The sequence below is a fragment of the Salvia splendens genome, chromosome 8, assembly GCF_004379255.2.
Source record: "Salvia splendens isolate huo1 chromosome 8, SspV2, whole genome shotgun sequence".
Lineage (NCBI taxonomy): Eukaryota > Viridiplantae > Streptophyta > Magnoliopsida > Lamiales > Lamiaceae > Salvia > Salvia splendens.
The window spans coordinates 15,477,485-15,503,315 of NC_056039.1; the positions used below are offsets into that span (position 1 = coordinate 15,477,485).

Genomic DNA, 25,831 nt, shown 5'->3' on the forward strand with positions numbered 1-25,831 from the left:
CCATTAAGACCTTCACCCTAAAATACAAATTATATTAGAATTCTTTGCTAGCCAAGTTTGAGCCTAAAAACCTTTTTCTTTGATAGCTAATCAAGGGGGGATGTGTACCTAAAAGGATAAGTTTGGGGGAAGAGTTGTGATTTGGTAAAAGAGTAGAGTTGAAAATCTTGGGAAGATGGATGTATACCTGATTATTGAAAAATGAGTTGTAAAAAGAAAAAAAAAAGAATAATTTGGTGGTATAAGCTAGGCAAATCCTAGAGGAGTTATAAGCTAGACGAAGTCTAGAAGTACGGAAAAAGCCAAGTTTGGAGGAAAATTGGTAGATGGGAAGAGTCTATTAGACTACTGAGGAGTTGACATGATTAAGAGTTGAAGTATTGTAGTTCTTCGGGATTATGAGTCACTTTAGCCAAATACTCCTCACCAAACTAAAAAGCCTACATTACAACCAAAATGTAAAACCTTTCAAATCCTTCAACTATAGTCACAACATAGTAGAGGAGAGGTTAGATTTCGAGCAAGCTTATGGTAAACTATGCATACTTGATTGATCTGAGAGCTATTTCTTGCATATACACTTTTGAGAGTGAGTGATTACACATACGTATACATATCGTGTGAGAGGCAATTTGACAAGGTTGCATACGTGAAAGTAACTCGAAGCAGTGATCAATTTGATGTGCTTGTGTGTGAAGTCGTTGATACATGATACATTTTTATATACTGAGGCAATTATGATATCCGACTTATATGCACGAGTTTATATTTAGTTGTCTTCTGTCTCTTGTTTGAGGACAAACAAGTGATTAAGTTTGGGGAGTTGATAAACTCAGATTTTAACTATTTTATTGGACATTAAACATGATCTTTTGTGTGCTTTCATTGCATTATCTTAGAGTTTATGTCCATATTTCACTATAAAGGTGCTTTGACGAGTTTATCTAGTGTTTGAAGTTAAAATAGGTAAAAAAATGAGCCAAGTCGAGGCTGGGGTCTGCTTCAAACGTTAATATTCCTATCAATATGGGGTCCAAATCCTATTTTGAGAATACCATTGTCTTCATCATCGAAAGAGCTTCGCGTGGGTACCTCACACGCCCCAATCGGAGTTCAGATGAGAGAGATATGGCCGATCTACGAAAGCCGCGCGCGACTGCCTGGAGTGCTACCCGACCGGGTGGATTTTATGTTGAATAATTCTACCCGGCCGGGTCGCTTGTTTTGTTCATGAAGACTCCAGAGAGTTCTACCCGGACGGGTGAATTTCCTATGCAATCATTCCACCCGGCCGGGTCCGTCAATCTGACGATTTTTTAATGCCAGACGCGATTTTTTGGAGAGAAAATAAGTGGCAAGAGCTAGGGCAAAAAAAGACATTCTCTACGAGCCGCAAAAACACACACACACTCTCTCTCAAGAACTCTTGGAAGAAGATTGAAGATTCAAGCTTCGATTCCTCCGCCAATTGTAATTCGTATCATGGTTTTCTCTGTTTTTCTTAGTTTCTTTTTGTTTTCTACTTTGAATATGAGTAACTAAACCTTTCATGTAGAATTCTTGGTGAAGATGCATTGATTCATAGTTTTAATCCAATTAATTTCATTTTTATCTTGCTCTTGTAATTGTTTGAATTATTCTTGTGCTTTTTCCTATCAATTGCTTGATCACCAATTGGGAGTGTAGGGTTTCTTAGAGTAATCGGGAGATGAAATAATTAATCTTGAAAGAGAAATAATTCACACCTTAATTCAATAAAACTCGGGAGAGTTGAGATTATGAGTGGGATCCTTAATCTAATCAAAGTTTTAGGAGTTAGGTCTAACATTTAGAAGGGGACTTCACTTATTACACCTAATCTACAGATTTCTCACATCGGGAGGGGGTTTAATCTACAATTGTGATTGATTCAACAATTCTAGAGACTTTAAATGGTAAATTGGTTTTAATTGGGTTAAGCTATGAGTTGTGCATCGGATCCTTGAATTCTGCATATTTCTTCATCATCTTACACAACTTGTTTTATCGCTCTCGTGTTTAATTGTTCTATTTAATCTCTGCATTTACATGTTTTCAATAGTTGTTAGTTTCAAAACCAAATTTCCTGATTGTCTGGATAGTAGTTGAAATTTATTCGTGGTACTTAGGTTTACACTTAATTGTCTCTGTGAGATACGATATACTCTTGCTTGCTATTTGCTACGATAACCCCGTACACTTGCGGGTATTATTTGGATAAAATAAAGTTGAGTCAAAAAGCAGGAGTCGGCGCGGAAGGATGTCGAGCGGGCATTTGGTGTGCTCCAAGCACAGTGAGCAATTGTGAAAGAGCCGGCTCTTCTCTGGTTCAAAGAAGTCATCGTCGATGTCATGTATGCGTGCATAATCATGCACAACATGATAGTCGAGCATGAAGGTGGGAGCATTACCGAGTGGAATGATGATGACGGTGCATCTAGCTCGTCCAGCATGGCGACTGAGCCCCTCGCTAGAGGATTACCGCCAGGCTTCAATGAGGTTCTATCTAGACAGGCCTCAATGCGCAACCAACAAGACCATGCTCAGCTCATGAATGACATGATTGAAGAAGTGTGAGCATGTAACCGTCGTCGCCAGTGTTGTTAAAATCGCGCCCCGAGGGCGCTTGGGTCGCGGGTCGCAAGGGTCGAGACCGACGTCGCCCCATTGTGGGTGGGTGGGACGAGATTCAGGGGCCGCCGTTGGGGCGGCTGAGACGGCTGGGTCGAGCGGCTGGGGCGAGGAAGAAGAAGAAGATCGTCGGTTTCACTGACGAACCAGCGTAGAGAGAGAATGGGGGAAGGATTACAGGGAAAGTGAACCAGCGTAGAGAGAGAATGGGGGAGGGATTATAGGGAAAGTGAAAGAGAGAGAATGAGGTGGGGGCCACTTCTGTTTTACTAGTTGGTCTTCACTCTTGACTGGTGTAAATGTGTGGAAATAGTAATTTCTTATTTTAATTTTTATATTATTATGAATTTGAAAATACAAGGGAATATTAGATTTTAAAATATAAAATTATAAATATTATATATAAATCGAATTTAAGAATGATTTCATACTTTATTTTAGCGTTATTGAATTGTATACATAAAATTGACTAACAAAATATGTATTTTACTATAATAATGTTGTGATGTTCTAATTTAAATAAAAAAATACCTTTAATTACCAATCAAAATTACATTCAAATCTAATTAAATATGTTGTGATGTTCTAATTAAATTAAATGTATGTTGATTTTTATTTAACTATATAACTAATTTCTTAGAGAATTGCAACGGCGCTTTATTTATTTGTTTAATTTAGAATTGCGATTTTATAAATTACATTTTATAAATTACGATATTATTTAGTTAATTATTTTATATTTTGCAATTCTTTTTAGAACTTTGATGATTTTTTATAATAAAATTCAGTTACTTAGTTATGTTATGTTGTTAAAAATTTATATTTTTCGTCTAATCTTCTTTTTTTAATATGGAGTAATGATGTATGTAGATTTATTTGATGTGATAAACATTCAAGCAACAAACTTATAAAAGAGACACAAATATAATCAGCATTCGGCTATTCTGGCGCCCCGATTCGTGGGTCTCTCGCCCCATCGCCCCGCCACCCGGGGTCCCCCCTCATCGCCCCGGGGCGCCCAGCGACCCTAACAACACTGGTCGTCGCTGAGTTTGCATATTTTTTTAATTCGTATTGTAATGTATTAATTTTTATAAAGAAATGAAGTTTTTTTTCCAATTTTTGTAGTTATTTAAATATTCAATTAAAAAAATGCATATGGCGCGCCTTAGGGCGCCCCACTGCAGGTGAGGGTAGGAGGATAAAACTGATGACGTGGTGGCCATAGGGCTTCCCATTGTGGATGGCCTAAGAGGTATCTACAAGGGACACCCTCACGAGCATGATCGCATAGAAAAAAATGTATGGGAATAGCAGTATTGGTGCTGATTTGTGATTTCTGGAGCTACAAATAAGATTTGGCAGGTCAGAGGATTGAGGCAAAGTTTGTACCTTTTTAAACCACGTCCGACCAAAAAGGGATGGTTGAGTTTTTGGCTTTGACGTTCGAACCAATGTGAAGCTGATAAGGCTCCACGTACTTCGTCTTCCTTCCCCTCCTTTTCTCTGTCTTCTCTAAAATATGCCATGACCACGAATACTGAGTTTCTCTCTATCATCATATTCTTCGGCAAACCCTGTCTGTCCTCTTTCGTGCAATACTGTTTTATATTTCACATCACACAAATCAACATTTATTTCACCCCCATCTGAAGATCAAAACCTTAGATGTGGAATCTGTGTAGCAATAATCTGAGAAATCAGAGGTCTGGACCTCATCTTCATTTCATTCTTGTATCAATTTAATGCTTTCCATGAGTAAATTTTGTAGTGTATGTTTTTCCCCAATTTTTTTTTACTAGCAAAGGTTTTTAAATAGTTCAAATCTGTACAGAAGCAAAAGGAGTGTATGTATATTTATACCGGTTGACGAACTGTATATATGACAATATTTTACCAATAATAATTACTAAATTAAATATTACTATAAGATTAAGTAGAATGAAATATAATTAATGAATAATAACTTTATTCATTTTCATAAATAGTCAAAATGTTACACTTATGGAAAAAGTAGAAAAAATATGCATACATTTCTTATTACAACAAAAAAAATTATAATTTTGTTGTGGCCGAATGAAATATAATTAATGAATAATAACTTTATTCATTTTCATAAATAGTCAAAATGTTACACTTATGGAAAAAGTAGAAAAAATATCCATACATTTCTTATTACAACACAAAAAAATAAAATTTTGTTGTGGCCGAAATGAATTAGGTTATGACTAAAAATCAAGGTATTATTCTTGATGGCCTAATGCACCCTCCATAATTTCAATTCCCCATTTTACTCTTGTTACTAATTGAATTGATTGAAATACCTAATTGCAAATCAATCATGCCAATCCAATTTTTTTCCGGACTATCTTATTTAGTTTTTTTTTTATAATGGAGTAGTTAATAGTATCATTTTCTATCATTACCATAATTTGTTAACTTCATACTTCCTTGTTTCACTAAATACAAATATTTATTTTTTAACATGAGATTTTATATATAGTTGTTTTGTGGTTAAGTGAAAAGAAAATAAAGTAAGAGAGAAAAAAAAAGTATAGATGACTTGGTTTTCATTTTACAATAGCTAAAAAGAAACATACTCATTTCATTTATTAATAAAACAGAAGGAGTATTTATTTTTTAATTTAAACAATAATTGATAAGAGTCTCATTTGCCTTCTTTGCCTTCAACCATCAGTTATAATTTTGTTAAATTTGGAAAACTGAAAAATTATAAATATGCTTTGTTAAACAATAGAGAAAATGTGAAGCACCTACGTTAAATATTAAAATCCAGAGATTGTAAATGTAGTGGTAATATTTTTAAAGTTATGAGACTTGAAGTCAAGAATAATTTTGTATCTCTAAATATAAAAGAAAAATATATTATAACCGATTACTACTACTTCATTCGTCTCATAATAGATGTCACACTTTCTTTTTTAATTTATTTCACAAAAGATGTTCATTTCTTTTTTTTTTGAAAAAGTTCTCTCTCGTATTAAAGTAAATAAGCTACCACTTTAACACACAAAATAACATCTTATAAAATCTCGTGTCATTTCTCAAGTATATCATCTATTATGGAACGAATTGAGTATATATATGCCTATAATTTCTTAAGTATGGTATCTATTATGGAACGAAGGGAGTATATATATGTCAGTTGAAAGAGAAAAATTTGGGAGGGAGAACAGTTTACAAACCACTCCTTTTTTATTTAAAAGTTTTACAAAAAGAAGAAAAGAAGGGGGGTATGAAATTTGTCAAAGTATATGAATTTGGTGGTTACCTAAAAAATTAATTACCACATCAAAGCGTGCACAAGCTCAAGGCTCCTTTGACATTGTTCAAGAATCTGCATGTCTGTTTATATATACTGTTGGAGCATTTTAAGTCCATTCAAACACTATTTAGCCAATAAATTAACTTACTACATTAAATTAACTATTGGTTCATCCATGATCCATGTTATTAGTCATTACATTACTTTTTAAAAAGTTCATTAAAATTGGAAGGAAAATTCAGTCATTCGTTACTTTGACTATTTGTAAATATAAATATTGTTTATGATAATATTCTCAAACTACACTTTTAATTTTCTTTTTAAATATTACACGCTTTTAAATAACTACTACTACATCACATTTGGTTGATTGCACATCTCTTGGAATAATGTATGTTTAATTGTTTATACTACATCACTATATATTAATCCATATATACACATGAATTTGCAAAGTGAATGTGATTGAGTATAATATTTTGTGTTTGTGAAATATAAACAGAAATAAATTTTTTGAAAATGGATTTAGTTGAAAGTTTAAATTCAACCACTCGGCCCAATTCAACTACCCATTTTTTTAAATATTTAATTAATTTCTATCTTAAGGGTGTCCACTATAAGGTGGACACGCCCAATAGCCCCGCCCCAGTTTTTTGTCCACAGCCCCAGTTTTTTGTCCACAGCCCCAAAATTCTATTTCCGCCACTATAGTGGACACCTCCAATAGCCCTCAAATTTTATAATCAACTTTCATTTTATAATTACGAACAAATTTATCGGGCTATACGTACGTAGACGAAGTCGATTATACGAATTAAAAATAAAAATAAAATTTAAATTTAAATTTAAATACAAATAAATGCCCACACTTCCCCAAGAAAATAAAATAAAATAAATGCCCATTTATTGACAATTGTAGGAAGAAAATTCACGAAACAGACAGAAGTTTTGCACACAAAATCACCTACCATTCGGAAAGAGAAAAATGGACGAAAAAACATTTTATTTGAATCTTCTTCTGCAAATAACTTCACGGATGCAACCGCCGCGGCTAATGGCCGCCGCTATAGTAGCCGCGCCTATAGCCGCGGCTACAGCCCCACCCGCCGCGTCCTCGCCCCGCACGCGGCTATCCCGCATCCGCCGCCTCCCTCCCCCCTCGCCGCGTCCACCTCCGGGGCGGACAACTCCGTCACTATGGTGGACACGCCTGCCGCCCCAACCCGCGGCTATAGCCGCGGGCGTCCCATAGTGGACACTCTAACAACTCAACTCAATCCAACCGCCCACTTTTTTAATATTTAATTAATTTCTATATACTTCACATCATCTTCTACTTCATCAATACTCATCCAGCCTAACCTTACCTTTTTTTGTGATTTATCAATGATCACTCAATTGCACCATTATATACTCCCTCAATTCCATAAAAATAAGGACACTTTCTTTTTTCTCCGTCCCATAAAAATATATCTTTTTCAATTATAAAAAATATTTTCTCACACTCGTTACCGTTATACATCAATTTATTTACAATTTATTCCATTAGCATGCTCGCAGGCCACTCCGTTCATTCCCTGTCAAAACACGCATCTTCTCATGCGAATATTCAACTAAGTAGTGCGAAAAGTGATCAAATCCAAGTGACGAAAACTAGCCTACCACTCCTCGCCTCAATCAGCTCTGCTCACCTCCTCGTGCGCCTCCCCAGACGACACCGTCTGATCCCCGCCGTGGCTCCCTCCTCGGAAGGCACATTGGTCTCATCTAAAAGAACTAAGATGTTTCTAGCTGACCATAAGAGCTATCTACAAGTGACACCCTCACGAGCATGATCACGTAGAAAAGATGTCTCGGAATAGCAGAGGTCATTGATTTGGTGCTTATTTGTGATTTCTGGACCAACAAATAATCATTCCCCAGGTCAGAGGATCTATCTCATTTCATCATTGAGGGAACAATACGAAGTTCAACCACCCACTGTTGGGGATAATGCTGGAATTACAAGAGATAAACAATACCGGGGCGTAATACAACCCAAGAAGGAATAACTAAAACTGAAAATTACAATGAAATCGAAACTGTAAACTGGAAATAAAACTTAGCCGAGTCGAGGAGGCCTCTTTCCGCAAGACGAGATACGCCCCCGTAGTGCTCTCGGTTTGGCGTGTCGTCCCCAAAGATAAAACGGCTACGTCTCTGATGAAGCAGCACCGCAATCAACAGAGCTCCGGCGAACTGGATGGAGGAGAGAGCAGAGCTTCGGAAAGAAAGACTATGCAGAGAGTATGATGCTTGTTCTGATTGTGCGCTATATCTAATGCAAGGAATGACTAGCCTATTTATAGGCTTGATCCACTGCAGGGGTGATGTGTAATTTTAGGTCTATTATAACAATATAATTTTACACTCAAGTTCAATTAATTAACCCAAATATTACCACCTCACTGCAAGATTACAGCTTCGTGTGTAGTAATTTAAGGTGTCGATCCACACGGAAGGAAAGATTATTTAACTCTAAAACATAAAAAAACACATACTTAAGAGGTATTTTGATTTGAAGGTTTTTAATTAAAGATCATGCAAAAACAATAAAAAAGAAATAAAACAAGTAAGACGATTTAAGAGAAGAACATGTTACTCCAAACACTCATGGATAATACAATGATTTATTCTAAAATCCAACTTTATCTTATGAATTACGGGACTATGAAATCAATTCTCGATGCTAGCACTGAACATGCTTGACATACAAAAGTTCAAGAATAGTTGAACACATATTCTAAAAACTTATCTTCGTTAATCTAAGAATCCTACGGATGCGCGAGAATCAGAGATCAACTACTATTAGCACATGAAATCCATTATCAAATTATCATTTGAACAAATCTAATTGATAATTCATTACCACAATGATCCAACTTATTCAAAGTTAAAGAGACATTCAAATAAGCCTAAAGATCTACTACAAAAGGTGCACCAAAAGTAATAGATTCAAACACTAAAATTGTGGTAAAGACGATCATAAGATAAAGAAGAACATAGCATAAATCACATGAACAAATTATCCAATTACATGTTTGAAGCAACACAAGATTTTTAGTCAAGCATAATCAAACTAGGAGTAATTGACAATGGAAGAAAGAACCCTTTGATTCATGGAGTAAGTTTGAAGAATTAACAATTCATCAACACAAATCGGCACTTCTTCTTTTTTTCAATTAAAATCTCCCCCAAAAGTCAACTTCTCTTTCCTCAATTTTTGTTGAATGACCGATGCTGTCCCATCCGTCACTTTTCTTCAGCAGCTTTTTCTCCTCTTCTTTTCTTCTCTGCCAAAAACGTCACTTCTCCCCCAAAACTCCTCACGAAACTGCAATATTGCAGTTACATAACATTCACCCGGCCGGGTACATTATTAGGCATAAAATTCACCCGGCCGGGTGGCCAATTTTGAGGACTTGCTGGAATTTTCGTGTACTAAACATCACACCCTGCCGGGTGGATTTATTAGGCATAAAATACACCCGGCCGGGTGCCTTATTTTGAGCACTTTCTGGCCAGTCTGTCAACTTGGGAATTTTGCAAAACTTTTTCACCATCCGAGCTTCATTCCTTGTTTCTTTTCACCATTCATTCCTTTTCCTACACCATACAACATACTTTTGCAAGCATCAAACTATATAAATCATGTAAAGTTAGGGGAATAAAAATATACAATTTGATTCGCATCAAGGGGTCAACTCAGCCTTGATGGCTGTCATCATGGCTCATTATGGAAGGGCTGTAACCGCCGGCCGTTACGAGTTTGAAAGCTGGAGTGGTCGACTTTGAATCTAGACGTTGTACACGCCCTAGTTCAACCGGCACATGTGGACTTCGACTTTATCAAGACGCTGATCAAGCCATCGCTCAAGGCGCAGCAGGTCGAGTTGATCAGGCTACTGAAGCCATTGCTCAAGGCGCAGCAGGCCGAGTTGATCAAACTGCTGATCAAGGCGTAGCATGTCAAGTTGATTAGGTTGCCGCCCAAAACTTAGGTGGTCCAAAACATTAAGTCTGGATCCAGGGACAAGCCCAAGAACCACCCAAAGACCAATTGCCAAGATCCAAGTCCAAGACCAAGACCAAGGGCAAGGGCTCGGGCACGGGTGCGCGCGCGGGTGCGGGTGCGGGTGCGGGCTCGGCTCGGCGCGCGTGTGCGCGTGTGTGCTCTTTCACCCATCTTAGTCCACGATAATTACTAAGTGTAATAAGTCACTTAATAAATACACATTTAAAGATGTGTCTCATCTCCTATGTGGGATAATTAACACTAGTTAATTACTCCCTACACTTTCAACTCCTAGCTTTATCAAAAGCTACAATGTGACCAACTTTAATCCACTATTTCTTACTCACCGGGAATTGGATTTAAGAAAGTGAATATACTACGGTCATCTACGCGAAACGTAGATCGACGCTGTATCATTTAATTCTCCAAAATTAAATGTCTCATCATATTTATTATTGGTCAAACTTCATTGACCGGGCATATTAAAACAAGATTCCAACAATCCCCCACATGAGTGGAAATAGCCAAATGCATATGCATACAGACACAAGCTCAACCCTCACGAGGTATATAAGCATAAGGATAGGTAGTTGTTGGCTTTGAACCCTCCATAGTCGGCACCATCGGATACACAGACGGCTTAGTAGCGCGATGCTTTGAACTAATCCCCCACGGCGTGCACCGAGACAATGGTGTTAACGCTTAAACACCTCAACCTCATCCATTCTCACGTTTTGTGTCCATTGCGGTCTTGGACACCACTTTGGATTCATAAGTACGTTTTATGAAGCGACCACACTTCGCACTTACATAGGTGATTCTTAGTCAAGTACCTTGCCATACTTGGTCTCTTTGAGAACTCCATCTCTTTGAGATCCTTAAGAACCATTAAAAGTCATAGACTTATCTTTTACCACTAGGCAAGTTCTCCAACACTCTATTGCTCTCTAGGGAATAGATATAGTTGAGTGTTTCTCATGCACTCTCATAGCTTAGTTGTCCCTTTGAACCAAGTTCTTGGGATCTCCAGTCATCATGGATGGGTTACCACTATGATAATTCTTTAGTTTGTGGATTTCAAACCCATTCCATCTAGCAACTTATTCATTTGATCACGGTTTAACCCTTTGGTTAGCGGATCTGCTAGATTATCTATTGACTTCACATAGTCAATTGTAATCACGCCAGTTGTGATCAAGTGCCTCACGGTATTGTGTCGTCGACGTATATGTCGAGACTTACCGTTATAGAAGCCATTGTTTGCCCTTCCAATAGCCGCTTGGCTATCGCAGTGGATCAGCACTGGTGGCACTGGCTTAGACCAACATGGAATATCTTCAAGGAAGTTCTTAAGCCACTCGGCTTCCTCACTAGCCTTATCTAAGGCAATGAACTTCGATTCTATGGTTGATCGGGATATACATGTCTGTTTTGTGGATTTCCACGATACAGGGCCACCCCCAATAGTAAAGACGTATCCACTTGTTGAAAGTGAGTCTCTATTGTCGGATATCCAATTTGCATCACAGTACCCTTCAAGTACCGGGGGGTATCTCGAGAAGTGTAGCCCATGATCTTGAGTATGTTTTAAATATCTCAAAACCCTCACAAGAGCTCTCCAATGCTCTTTGCTTGGATAGCTCGTGTAACGACTCAACTTGTTCACGGCACAAGCAATGTCAGGTCGAGTGCAATTAGTCAAGTACATAATGCACCCGATGACCCGTGCATACTCTTCTTGTGCAACGGGCTCGCCTTTGTTCTTGCTCAAATGAACGTCGAGTTCAATTGGAGTCTTAACCGGCGCTCCATCATAGGCTTTGAATTTATTTAATATCTTCTCAACATAATGAGATTGTGTTAAGATGACTCCATCAGACGTTCTTAGAATCTTCATTCCAAGAATTACATCGGCTAGACCCATGTCTTTCATGTCAAAGTTTCTCTTTAACATGGCCTTTGTATCGTTAATTACTTGAGTGTTGCTACCCAAGATTAACATATCATCAACGTATAGACACACTATAACGAGGCCGTTATTAGTGCTCTTGATGTAGACACATTTGTCGCACTCGTTGATTTTAAACCCATTTGATAACATCACATTATCAAATTTCAAGTGTCATTGCAAAGGCGCTTGTTTCAATCCATAAAGGGATTTAACCAGTTTGCATACCTTTTTCTCTTGTCCAGGTACTACAAACCTTTCGGATTGTTCCATATAGATTTCATCTTCTAGTTCACCATTTAGAAACGCGATCTTTACATCCATTTGATGAATCTCAAGATTGTGCAATGCAGCAATAGCAAGAAGCACTCGAATAGATGTAATCCTTGTTACATGTGAATATGTATCGAAGAAGTCATGTCCTTCCTTTTGTTTAAAACCCTTTACTACTAGTCGGGCTTTATACTTATCCACTGTTCCATCGGCCTTAAATTTCCTTTTAAGTACCCATTTGCAACCTAGAGGTTTCGCACCTTCAGGTATATCTACCAACACCCAAGTGTTGTTTAACAAAATTGAATCAATTTCGCTTTGAACAGCTTCTCTCAAATGTAGCCCGTCTGGGCCATCGAAGGCTACTTTTATAGATGTCGGTTCTTCATCTAACATAAAAGCAATGTAGTCAGGACCAAATGTTTTTGGTGTTCTGACTCTACTACCACGTCTTAGTACTGTATCCTTTGGATCGGGCCTTGCACGCTTGCGCGATTCAGGTTCCTCATCCGTTGATTTAGAACTGGTGGTTTCATCCTCAATTCTTGTCTCAGAATTAGATGCTACGTTTTCCTTCCTTTTACAAGGAAATGTACTTTCAAGAAATACCGCGTTTCTTGACTCAATTGTTGTTCCCACGGTCACAGCCGGTATTTCAGACTTGTGGACAACAAATCGATATGCACTACTGTTAAGTGCATATCCAATGAAGATGCAATCAACGGTTTTAGGTCCGATTGTAACTTCTTTGGGCGGATGAACCATCACCTTTGCCAAACACCCCCACACTTTGAGGTATTTGTAGGATGGCTTCCTTCCCTTCCACAACTCATAAGGAGTAACATCTTTTCCTTTGAGAGAGATTTTATTCAAGATATAGTTGGGTGTCAAAACAGCTTCCCCCCACATGTTATGTGGTAATCCTGAAGTCAGAAGCAATGCATTCATCATCTCTTTTAGAGTTCGATTCTTGCGTTCTGCAACACCATTAGATTGTGGTGAATATGGTGTAGTCGTTTGATGGATTATACCACTTGCGTTGCATAATTCCTCAAACGGGGCTACATATTCGCCTCCTCTATCGCTTCGAATCGTTTTGATTTTACAACCAAGTTGATTCTCAACTTCGTTCTTATAATTTTTGAACGCTCCTATTGCTTCATCTTTACTTCTTAAAAGATAAATGTAGCAATACCTTGTGCAATCATCTATGAAAGTGATAAAGTACTTTTTACCACCTCTAGTTTGCACCATCTTTAAATCACATACGTCCGTGTGAATTAATTCAAGGGGTTTTGTGCTTCGTTCCACCGAGTGAAACGACAACTTAGTCATTTTTGCTTCAAGACAAATTTCACATTTATCTTGGGTATCCACTTTATTAGCCTTTAGTAAATCTAAATTCACTAATCTTTTAATGGCTTTTGAATTTACATGTCTCAATCTACAATGCCACAAATTTGACACTCAGTCAAGTAAGAGGAAGTAGATGCTTTATTATTAGCCAATGGCTTTGCAACACTGCGAGTTGTCACACTAAGTTTGAAAAGCCCGTCGGTTACATAACCTTTTCCGAGGGATTTTCCAAACTTATACAATACAAACCTATCAGACTCAAATACAAGTTTAAACCCCTTATTAACTAGTATTGATCCTGACACTAGGTTTTTGCGGATGTCCGGGACATGCAGCACATCCTTCAGCGATATTGTGACGCCAGACGTCATCATGAGGATCACATTTCCGATGCCAAGGACTTCGGAGGATGCTTATTCCCCATGTTGATCTTCCTCCCATCAACATGACTGTAAGTTGAAAACTTACTCCTATCGGCACAAACATGAGCAGTTGCTCCAGTGTCGATGTACCAGCCTCCCTTGTTTTCAATCAAGTTGGCTTCTTCAGTGACCACAGCAATGAGGTCGATTTCATCCCAGTCTTTGAACTTCTTCTCAACGACGTGGGCTGCCGGCTTCTTCTTCTTGCTGCGACAGTCTTTGGCAAAGTGGCCAGTTTTGCCACATTTGAAGTATTCGCCTTCAAATTTCTTTGCAAGCTGCTTCCCTTTCCCTGTATCCTTTTGACTTGGGCGAGGGCGTTTGTTAGAGGGACCGCCCCGCTCCAACAGATTGGCCTTGGCTTCAAGTGGGCTAAAGTCCTTAGCCTTTTGGTCGCTTTTGCGCACATCGGCTTCAATGCGCAATTTCACGATCAAGTCTTCAATAGTCATCTGCTTTCGTTTGTGCTTGAGATAGCTCTTGAAGTCCTTCCAACTAGGAGGAAGCTTGTCAATGATCGTGCACCTTAAGAATTTGTCGGGCAAGGTCATCCCTTCAGCCACTAGTGCGTGGATGATCATTTGGAACTCTTGAACTTGTTCCATGATGGGTCGAGAGTCGACCATCTTGTAGTCCATAAATTTGGATGCTACAACTTGTTCAGTGCCTGCAGCATTATCTATGCTGTACTTTCTTTCTAGGCTTTCCCACATCTCTTTTGATGTGGTTACAACGGAGTATACATTGTACAAACTATCATCTAAAGCACTTAGAATGAAATTTTTACAAAGGTAATCTCATTTTCTCCAAGCTTCATAGTCTGACATGACCTCAAGCCTAGTCTCTTGATCGCTTGGCGCGGGCGGCTCATTTTTCGTGAGGAAGTTGGCGACGCCCAATGTTGTCAAGTAGAACAACATCTTTTGGTACCACCTTTTGAAGTCGGATTCTCCAAACTTTGGAGGCTTCTCGGCAGGTGGCATCACTCTTGGTGCCAAAGGTGTCGTACTTGGTCCATGGAAAGAACCAATTCTGTTGTCCCCGAAGGAGCCAACAACATGGTTGGGCATAGAGCCCCCACCATTCATGTTGGGCATGGAGCCCGCCATGGTCGTACCAGCCCCGAAGGAACTAGCACCTGCGTGAGACCCGAAGGCCCCAGCATTCGTGTGAGACCCGAAGGCCCCAACACTTGATCCATTAAAGGATCCGAATGAACCACTAAAAGTGAAACCAACCGATCCACTCGAGGTGGATCCACCAGTGGGCCCAAGGGGGTTAACAAACTCCCAAGGGGTTGTTGATGAAGATGGATAGTACCCAGGAGTGGGCATCACCATCGGAATCGACGATGTGTTGACCGGTGCAGTGGTCGACATGGTGGATGGAGATGCGGCGGCGGTGGTGGCAGCTACGGTGTTGGCGTTGGTCGACATCTCCAAGCAAAGGTATTTAAAGTTTCGAAAGTTTTAGTTCAGTTTAGGTCCGAAACCTTCAACGACAAGTATATCTCGTCTTGCGATTGTTGGGGATAATGCTGGAATTACAAGAGATAAACAATACCGGGCGTAATACAACCCAAGAAGGAATAACTAAAACTGAAAATTACAATGAAATTGAAACTGTAAACTAGAAATAAAACTTAGACGAGTCGAGTAGGCCTCTTTCCGCAAGACGAGATACGCCCCGGTAGTGCTCTCGGTTTGGCGTGTCGTCCCCAAAGATAAAACGGCTACGTCTCTGATAAAGCAGCACCGCAATCAACAGAGCTCCGGCGAACTGGATGGAGGAGAGGGCAGAGCTTCGGAAAGAAAGACTATGCAGAGAGTATGGTGCTTGTTCTGATTGTGCGCTATATCTAATGCAAGGAATGACTAGCCTATTTATAGGCTTGGTCCACTGCAGGGGTCAACTCAGCCTTGATGGCTGTCATCATGGCTCATTATGGAGGGGCTGTAACCACCGGCCGTTACGAGTTTGAAAGCTGGAGTGGTCGACTTTGAATCTAGACGTTGTACACGCCCTAGTTCAACCGTCACATGTGGACTTCGACTTGATCAAGACGCTGATCAAGCCTTCGCTCAAGGCGCAGCAGTTCGAGTTGATCAGGCTACTGAAGCCATCGCTCAAGGCGCAGCAGGCCGAGTTGATCAAACTGCTGATCAAGGCGCAACATGTCAAGTTGATCAGGCTGCCGCCCAAAACCTAGGTGGTCCAAAACATTAAGTCTGGATCCAGGGACAAGCCCAAGAACCACCCAAAGACCAATTGCCAAGATCCAAGTCCAAGACCAAGACCAAGGGCAAGGGCACGGGCTCGGGCTCGGGCATGGGCGCGCGCGGGTGCGGGCACGGGCTCGGCTCGGCACGCGTGTGGGCTCTTTCACCCATCTTAGTCCACGATAATTACTAAGTGTAATAAGTCACTTAATAAATACACATTTAAAGATGTGTCTCATCTCCTATGTGGGATAATTAACACTAGTTAATTACTCCCTACACTTTCAACTCCTAGCTTTATCAAAAGCTACAATGTGACCAACTTTAATCCACTATTTCTTACTCACCGGGAATCGGATTTAAGAAAGTGAATATACTACGGTCATCTATGCGGAACGTAGATCGACGCTATATCATTTAATTCTCCAAAATTAAATGTCTCGTCACATTTATTATTGGTCAAACTTCATTGACCGGACATCTTAAAATAAGATTCCAACACCCACGTCCAAGCAAAAAGTGTTGCTACCGTAATCCGCCACAGGGCTAAGGATCAAGCTGATAAGGCTCTACATATTTCATCTTTCTAGGTCCCCCCCATTCATCACAAGATCTTCTCTCAAAAATATGTCATGACCACACAATATGTAATATAAGAACTTGTTTGTGATATGCTCGGATTTTGCACTATTTTAAGGCTATTATTTGGTCTGTTTTGAGTGTCAAAGGTGCACTACATATCCATTAATTGCATATTTTATCTATTTGGGTATTTTTACGTGGTTTGTGAGAAATGTGCAAATTAGAGCCTAAAAAATAGCAAAAAACCGAAGACTGAAATCTGGAGTATTCAAGCCAGCTAGCAATCGCTGCCACTCAGCCAGCGACTGCTGGCCGCCAACGACCATTGTACCTGTAGCGGTCCTCTTCGGAAAAATAGAGCTAAAGAGAAGAACACGCCCAACGACCGCTGGAAAGTGTGCATCGACCGCTCTCCGAGATTCAGTAGCTACGGAATACTTTGCAGCGACCGCTGAAACAAGTGTAGCAACCGCTGATCAAGAGACAGAAGCTACGGGATGATTTGCAGTGTCCTCTGGACAACGTGCAGTGGCCCGCTGGAAAAATGCGGCGCACAGATTTGCCCTATTTTCTCTCCAAAACCTTCCATACTAGAAGAAGGATTTACCATATCAAGGAAATTTGACCCTAACCAAGCTTCATCAAAGGAACCTTTTGCTACATAATTTCCAAAGCATAATATTTGAAAGTTCCTTCCACTGTTCATCAAGATCCAAGGAGTTTGAAGTGTGGAATCAAGAGAAGATCAAGGCTACAAGATTCACCATTTGGGTTCTATCATTTTAGTGCTTATGTTTTCTTTGTTTTTCCTACAAACTGTGTGTTTAGCTTATTCCATTATGTGTAACTAAACTCACAGAATTCTAGGGATGTGTTAGTAATGACTTTGGTTTATATAGTTCCTATTTATTTGATATCGTTTTGTTCATTACTTCGTTTCTATTCTAAGTGTTGGATAATTTCTTCACGAGTGACACATTCTGTGATGAACTATTGGCTTGCAACATAATTGTGAGATGAAGTTTGCGAGTTAGAAGAGCTTAGTTGATGTTACAATTAGCTTCCCTTAACGGCATTGTTAATTAAGAGCGAGAACATAAAGAGTCTTAGGAGCCTTTAGGAGTTACTAATCTAGGATTGAGGCCCTAGTGTCTGTAATCCACTTTATACCGCATGAGCAATAAATATGTGACTCGTTCTAGTGAAGTATAAACTGTGTTATGGTGTTGTAGTTGGAATTTGTATAAACCATAATTGTGAAAGCACATCCCTGAAATTCCCTTATCTCATCTTTTATCTCTGTGTTTTTATCTGCAATCTTTACTTGCTTTCGTTGCTTTTACAATTTTATTTTCAAAAATATCAAAAACTCTTTGTTTTCTCCAAATAGTAGAAGAAGCTTAATAGAAGGTATACAATCTATGATAGTTTTCCCTATGTTCGATATTCGGTACTGACCTTTAGCTATACTATTTCTTCCTTGTATACCTGCAAGTAGTTGTAGTGCTAAAAATTAGTACGGAATTGGAATTGGAATTGGAATTGAAATTGAAATTAAATTAGATATCTATGGAATTGAATTTAAAGAAATTGTATTATAATTTAATTCCAAATCATTTGTTCAGTAAAAATGATGTAACTATATAGATGTTGGCTATTCGGGTTATGAATTTTTTGAGTTGGAAAGTGTCAACCCTAATCTTATTCCTTCGGGTTTGGCGCTATCCTATCAGGCTAATCACGCCTAAAACTTTTGAAAAAAATACATTAATACTTGTAATTTTAGACTTTAAAAATATAAGTAATATTCCAATAGTATGAAAAATATTCGGATCTTCTAAAAGAGATGTCAAATTATTAGCAAAATGTTAAGTGTGTAATAATATTAATCAGTAATGTTTATGCAATGTACTACTGTTAGCTAAGAGGTTTCTGTAATTTTTAACCTACAATTCATGAAATTAATGGCTTGATTGAGAACTTGTAAATATATGTGTGCATTTGAATGAAAACAAAAATATGTTTGATAGAAAGGAAACAAGAAATTACTTTTGGAGAGAAACATAATTAAGTACCATTAACTTATCACCCCTAAATCATACTTCCTCATCCCATCACATGTGATACATTTCTTTTGGGCATAAATTTTTAGATAGTGATTCAATAAAGAGATAATAATGTCGAGTGAGAAAAGAATAGAGAGAAAAAATAGAAGAGAAGATAAAGTAAGAGAGAGATAGAGTGTTACTTTTTTGCTATAAAAAGAAATATCACTTTTAGTGGATGACCCAAAAAGGAATGCGTTACCCTTATAGTAGGACGGGGTAATTACCAACGTCAGATCATAATTACAACTTCCACACGTAATTAACGTGATGAAACTTCAAATCCAATTTTCTCATGAGTAAGACCAAAATAACTAACCATCTTCTTGGGTTGGACAGAACCCAGCTGCCCAAAAACAAATTTGAGTTGAATTCCAGCAAGGAATAGCCGTCTCTCTCCTCCTCGTCAGCGGACAAAAAGATGCTCAGGGTCCGGGAATTGATTCCAGATTGTACTTTTCAGAAGATGTGGTTCCATTCTCTTGGTTCTCAAGCGCATCTGGCTTTTTCATGGCATCCAGAGTTTGCAGATATGAGTAGGATGCGCTTCGGCCTGCTGGAGGCCCGGGATTGCTAATTCTGCTGGCAAGGAATCGACGAATCAGGCCCCTCAGGAAAGGAGCCATCGTATCTGGTTCTTGCTCCAGGTAATACATGATTCCACCCATACACGCGCAGAACAAAGCCACCTGCAAAGTTGAGATACAGATTAAGTATATTTGAATGCAAAACTCTTGATTTTGGACTTGGAAGTGCACTACAGTAGTCATTTGACAATATTTCAACTAGGCTAACAGTGCATAACGACAAACATGGAGGCATTAGAGTAACAGATGGTAAATCTAGTCTAGGCAAAATTCTCTGAGCTTAACTTAGTTATGTAAGATAAATTTGCACATAATATCTGTGACAAGTCATTATTTCTCTTAAAACCCTAAGAGCTGAGTACAAATTCAAGTAGAAGCTCTGCAGTGCAGCACCTAGTAAGCCCAGCAAGCCATTTTGATACACTTAACCTTAGCTGCCTTCAAATTCAGATGCATGGAGCATTTCCAGTTATACCGTAATATAATCACTACTAGTACTTGGGCAATATATAATGCAAAAAGATTGAGGTAAGAGATAGTAATGGTGCACCAGTGTACGCCATACTCCACACAAGGACCATAAAAATTACCTCAGCATTCTTGATATCTGGAAGCAAACGACGATTCACCAAAATGTACCACAATGATTCTCCAGCTCTTGGAAGAACGTACAAGGCTAGTTCCCCATGTCTAGCTTTCTTCTCCAATAATATAGACATGGCAGATAGCCCTCCAGCAAGCCATTTAACTAACTTGTGGTCCTTCAATGCCACTTTTCTATGCAAACATATTACTCCCTTTTTGCACAGGGAGATTAAATCAGTACAATTATGATTGGATGTAAGAGCATATAAACTTAGCCAGAAAAAAAAACACCTGAAAGATACCAACAAAGGCGGACAAGAATGAAGTTGAACGAACAGCATTTGTAACAGCAGTCCGGCAGGTACGAACTGGAGCATCCATGAACTGGGGGATGAAAATAACGATAAAATATACATTAACCAACCTAAAACTTCGACATGAACTGTATGAAGTAAAAAAAATATTCTGTGAATTGTTGCTGAATCTTGCAAGTCCCTTGCATCTATCAATTAGCACAAGTACAGAAGCAAATGAATTTCTATTTGCTTTAGGTGAAGTTTATATCCACATTGTTCACTTCACACTTCAGTAATGCTTAATTTATTAAAACAATGTAATGAAGAAGGATGCATAAGTAAAATCATCAAATAACTTATAGAAGTACCTTTTGCAGGCGCAGAACAACAAACAGGACAAATGTCAAAGAGAAATACAAGGGAGATGTTTTTTCTGAAAGTAGCCTTTGCAGCATTCGCATTTTGAACTAAGCATGACTTTGTATCAGGATGAATGACCGAGCAAGGAATAAGTTCAGGAAACTTATCCAACTTCACATCACTGGATGTCCTGCCTGACAGGTAAGCAGCTAGTGATGCAGCGTCTACTGGAGAGCCTCTACAGCACTCCCTTACAGCCTTATAGACGGGAGCTGCAACAGGGCCTGTTTTCTGAATGAAATCTTGATATGATTTTGGCAAGCTCTCAGGGAGCATAACAAAGGAGTACATAACCTGAGAAGTTCTTTTAATTAGAGGAAATACAATATTAGTAAAGCAACTAAAAGCAGCCCTTTTACGAAGTCCATAAACTACAAGTTCCATGTCTTAGGAATAAGATCTGTCCAAAGACTACATGTGAGACAATTATGTAATGCTCAACGCACACACAAAGAAGCAGTAAGTCAGATGTGTGGTCTGTAAATTACCTGCGCGCAAGCTATTGCAAAGAGTAGAGTGTCTCCATGGTTCCAATGACTTCCCCATAAGTGGAATTTGTTTTTAGATTTAGCTGAGTTATAGGCACACTGTTCAAACAATTGAATAAATCAGAGTAGATTGAAATAGAAGTAATAAGGCCTCATAAATTAGGCCAAAACTTGGAAATGAGATACAGGGTACTTGTACCTGAGCAAGCCTAGCCAAAAGATATAAAGCAAGTGTGCGCCTTCTGCTGGAATCATCTAATGCTAGAATAGGCAAACCAGAGACTGCACCTGCTAAAATTCTGTCCATCATCACCTTTAACAAAGTCATCTAAATGGAATTGGATAAGTAATGCAGTAAAACTCAATCTCAATAATGATGTAACAGACTAATATTTGAAATCAATTCAATAATAACAAAGCAATGTTGATGGATCTAATCAGATCACAACTAGCAAAACTTATGAAACATAAAAAAAAGACTGAATGAACTTTTTATTAACTCACGCATTTAAAGGTGTTTCCTTCTTTCTTGTCTTTCTGAGCAAACACCTCAAAGCATGGTAGGAGCCGGTGAATCCCCCAAAAAGCAAGCCAATTCGACAAGCTTCTTCTCTCACTATAAGGTCTTTCTCTGATACGAGTTGCTGCAATTATATTCATGATTGAAATTGAATAAAAGACTAATAAACTCTTAAATCGCAAATTTTAGTAATCATGGATTCCATCAAACATGCATATAAACCAAAAGTAAAGAGGATCAGGAGGAGGGGCCAAGGTTGATGCATCAATAACAATACTATTTACTGTTTTTCTTAACATACTATTTAGAAATTGTGTAGCTTTTCTTAAGAGGGTTGAGTACATGTGTGTAATCATCTAAAATTTTAAGAATTGTTAATCATGTTTCACAATCTTTTTAACTCATTCGTTTTGGAATTTTTGCAAGTGGAATATAAATACCTAAAAAATAAATAGACAACTGTAAGAGAAAGAAAAAGAACAACATGGATTGAGAAACGTCGAAGTGGGAGCAAGTGGAGGAGAGGAGAAATAGTGACAGATCCAAGACATCAAAAATACAAATTAATAGTAGATATTTTCATATCAAATCCATCTCCAAGATCCCTATCCCTGTTCTCATGTTTTTAATGGATAAACCTTCCAACATGGATTGGATATAGTCTCCAAAATTCATCTCCCAAGATCCCTATCAAACTACCATTTGCTGGTAAAGTATATACCAGCTAATGGTACTTTACTTGACCACAACATATCCAATCCACATTGGAAGGTTTTATCCATTAGAAACATGAGCAATCCAACTTGGACCAATTGACATTGTTTGACCAGACTATTACAAAGTATAGGCTATAAATAGATAATAAGAAAATAAAGAAGTGAAGAGATAGATCATACAAAGATCAAATCAGCTTAACCAGCGATTAGCCAAATAAAATGGTATGATAATGCTCAGCCTTTTGTTATGTCAAGAAAGTAAACATCAAAAGCCTGACTTGCACTCTTATCAGTCTCTAAGTCCACTTAGACAAGAGAAGATTGAAGTAACATTAAAATGCCTCGATTATTTTATGGGTATCAATGTTATTAAAAAGCGGCCATGGAGCCGCTGTGGCGCCATTGCGTGGCGGGTTTCGGAAAAAACGCCATCGCCACGAGCTGCCACAAAACTTTTTTATGGCGACCGCCATTTGCCGCCATGAGTGAGGCGCCATGGCGGTGCCATGGCAGTTATGGCGTCACTTTTGGTTGGGCTGCCCCAAACCTCAGCCCAATTACCAAATAACACGGCCCAAATGATTTTTAACCCTTAACCCGGCCCAAATAATGAAATAAAATGTCAATTAAGATAAAATCTAGGGTTTTTTTCATAGTATCTCTTTCCCTCTCAAGCAAACCCAACCTGCTGCGCCCCCAGTCCCACTGCCCTAGTCACGTCGCCGCCGCCCCCCGCCGCCGGTCCGTCTAGAGCAGCCCACTGCCCAGATTTTGAAGGTAACCGAAATTGTACCAGATTTTCTAATTTGCATGCCCTTTTAATTATCAATTTTCTAATTTGCATGCCATTTTAATTAGGAATTAGGGTGAGATTTTTAATTAGGATCAGATTTTTATAATTAGGGTCACATTTTTAATTAAGGTGTAGCTGTGCAGAATTTTATTTAGGATCACATTTTTAATTAAGGTGTAGCTATGCAGATTTTTATTATATTTTGGTTTTCAATTTTAAACTTCTAATATAATATTATAATTACAAATCTACTATTATATTTATGTGACAGATTCATTCGAAAAAGAGAAATAGGCTCGAGCATCAAAAGATGCATGATTTGGTTTACGTAAAATATAACCAAAAATTGAATGAGAGGTACGACAAAAGACATACACTCGATCCTATTTCACTCGATTACATTGATCACTGTAATGAGTGGTTGGTTGGAGAGTTGGATGGTGCTGATGGTGAAGGCAGTGATAGAGTTTTTGATGGAGATTCACTTGATTGGGATACTGTCTACGAGTCGTCGGGGATTGGAGAGCCTATCACATATACTAGGTCTAAGAAAAGAAAAGAAGCTTCTACATCATCAAGTTCTAGGAAAGCCTCAAGAACCACAACCACATCTAGAAAAGGTAAAGGCCAATTAGGGAAAGGCAGATTGGCGACAGTGGTTGAAGAAAGAGAGCTTGTGGATGAAGAATTGGAAGATGAAGAAGTTGGGGATGAAGAAGAAGGATCTACTTCGTTGGAGGACGATGATATCGATGAGGATGAGAATAACTATCTTGTGGAGGATGACTATGTTGGGGATGGTGATGATTGAGGATGGTTTTAATTTAGATTTGATATGTATTATGAATTTGTGATGATGACTTTATATTTTGATTGTTGAACTAAGACTTATTATGGTAGGCATATTATATAATTGCTTATGACTTTATGCTTTATTTATTGTTTTAATAGTTGATAACTTGATATATTACAATTTTTTATTATTTTCTAATTTTTTGAATTTATATATACATATATTACTAATATTTTATTAATTTATTTATCGACCGCCATATCCCGCCATACTGATACGCCATATCCCGCCATACTGATACGCCATATCCCTGTGGCGGTTTTTGGGCTCACCGCCGTAAGCCGCCATACGCCATCCATAACATTAGGTATCATATATCTCTAACGTAGTTACAAAATACATGTACGGATTAGGAAACAGAGAAGAAATTATCATTCAGCACGACATGTTGAGTTAGATTGTACTGAATATGAATTGTGTAGTGTTTGAATTAGAACACCCTAACCAACAGGAAATCAAGACAAGAAAACAACAAGTTGCTGCACTGAATATTGAAATTGAAGGAAATGGTAGTTCAAACTTTGTAATTCTGAAAGACAAACTGCTAGAACTTCTAGGACTATATATTTTGCCAGCTATGAAGAGGCTCAGCAAGATAGACATCAAACGAACTAGAGCAGGAAGATAGGTGTTAGATTTTCGTGATAAAGCAACCGGATCACTACTAAATAAATCTTCATCCATCAAAAGACCCATAGAGTGATAATACGCATCAAAAGCATTTTCCTTGATATATTCCACCCCATACGCTTTTCAAAATTCTCATTAATTTTCCAAAGCACGTTTGATCTTTCCATCATCCCGATATAACATGTATTCTACTGAATCATTTTCATTATACTCTAGCTGCAGAAATTCACGCAGTGAACTTCAACACCTTCAAAAAATCATCGATGAATAAATGAAACTGAATAACGATCGCACCAATTCCCCCAAACTACCTAATTTAACTAGACAAAATAATTGAATTCAGATGCCAATTTCATTTCAACTCCCCGCATAATCCATCCACAAAATCAGGTGCAATCGTGATCTGAATTTCAAATACTACCTTGATATCAAGGAGAGAGGAATAGGACTTGAGGCGAGCGAGCTTGAAGGCGCGGAGGAGAATCCCGATACCGACGCGGATCCCGTAGGAGAGCAGGAAGGTCTGGCACAGGTTGCCGACGGCATGCGCGACGCAGGACTCGTCGGCGTGATCGCAGGGGGCTGGAGGTCGCCCGGTGGCCGTGCTGCATCTCCTGGAGTGCCTCCTTCAGCAGGCGCTCCGCAGCCGGCGCTCGGCTTCGTCGGGCTGCTGCGGCGGCTTGGATATGTCGAATTATTAAATATTTATGTGAATTGATTAGTACTATAAAATTCTGCCACTGCCGTAGAAATTGCGTCATGGATTCTCATCATCGGGCCATTTCTGTAATCGGGTCGGGTGATTTGTTGCTTCGGATCTCAACCGGTGAAGAGAATGTGATCCATCCTGATACCAATACAGACATCGGTCCGCGTGTACGACTTTGATATCCAAACGACGTCGTTTTTCTGTGGCTCTATCTTGCTTATTTGCTTCGGAAGATTATATCCCGGAATTAAATATATAATGTGTTTGGTTCATGAGATTTAATCTCACAACTCAATCCCTAGATTGATAATCATTGGATCATTAGTCATAGCTAACCTCT

At 38.7% G+C, this 25,831-nt stretch overlaps 1 pseudogene; it reads right to left on the bottom strand.

Annotated features, from left to right (window-relative positions):
• Positions 1-19,144: 19,144 nt before the first annotated feature.
• Positions 19,145-25,820, bottom strand: LOC121745827 (annotated as a pseudogene).
• Between the last annotated feature and the right edge of the window lie 11 nt (positions 25,821-25,831).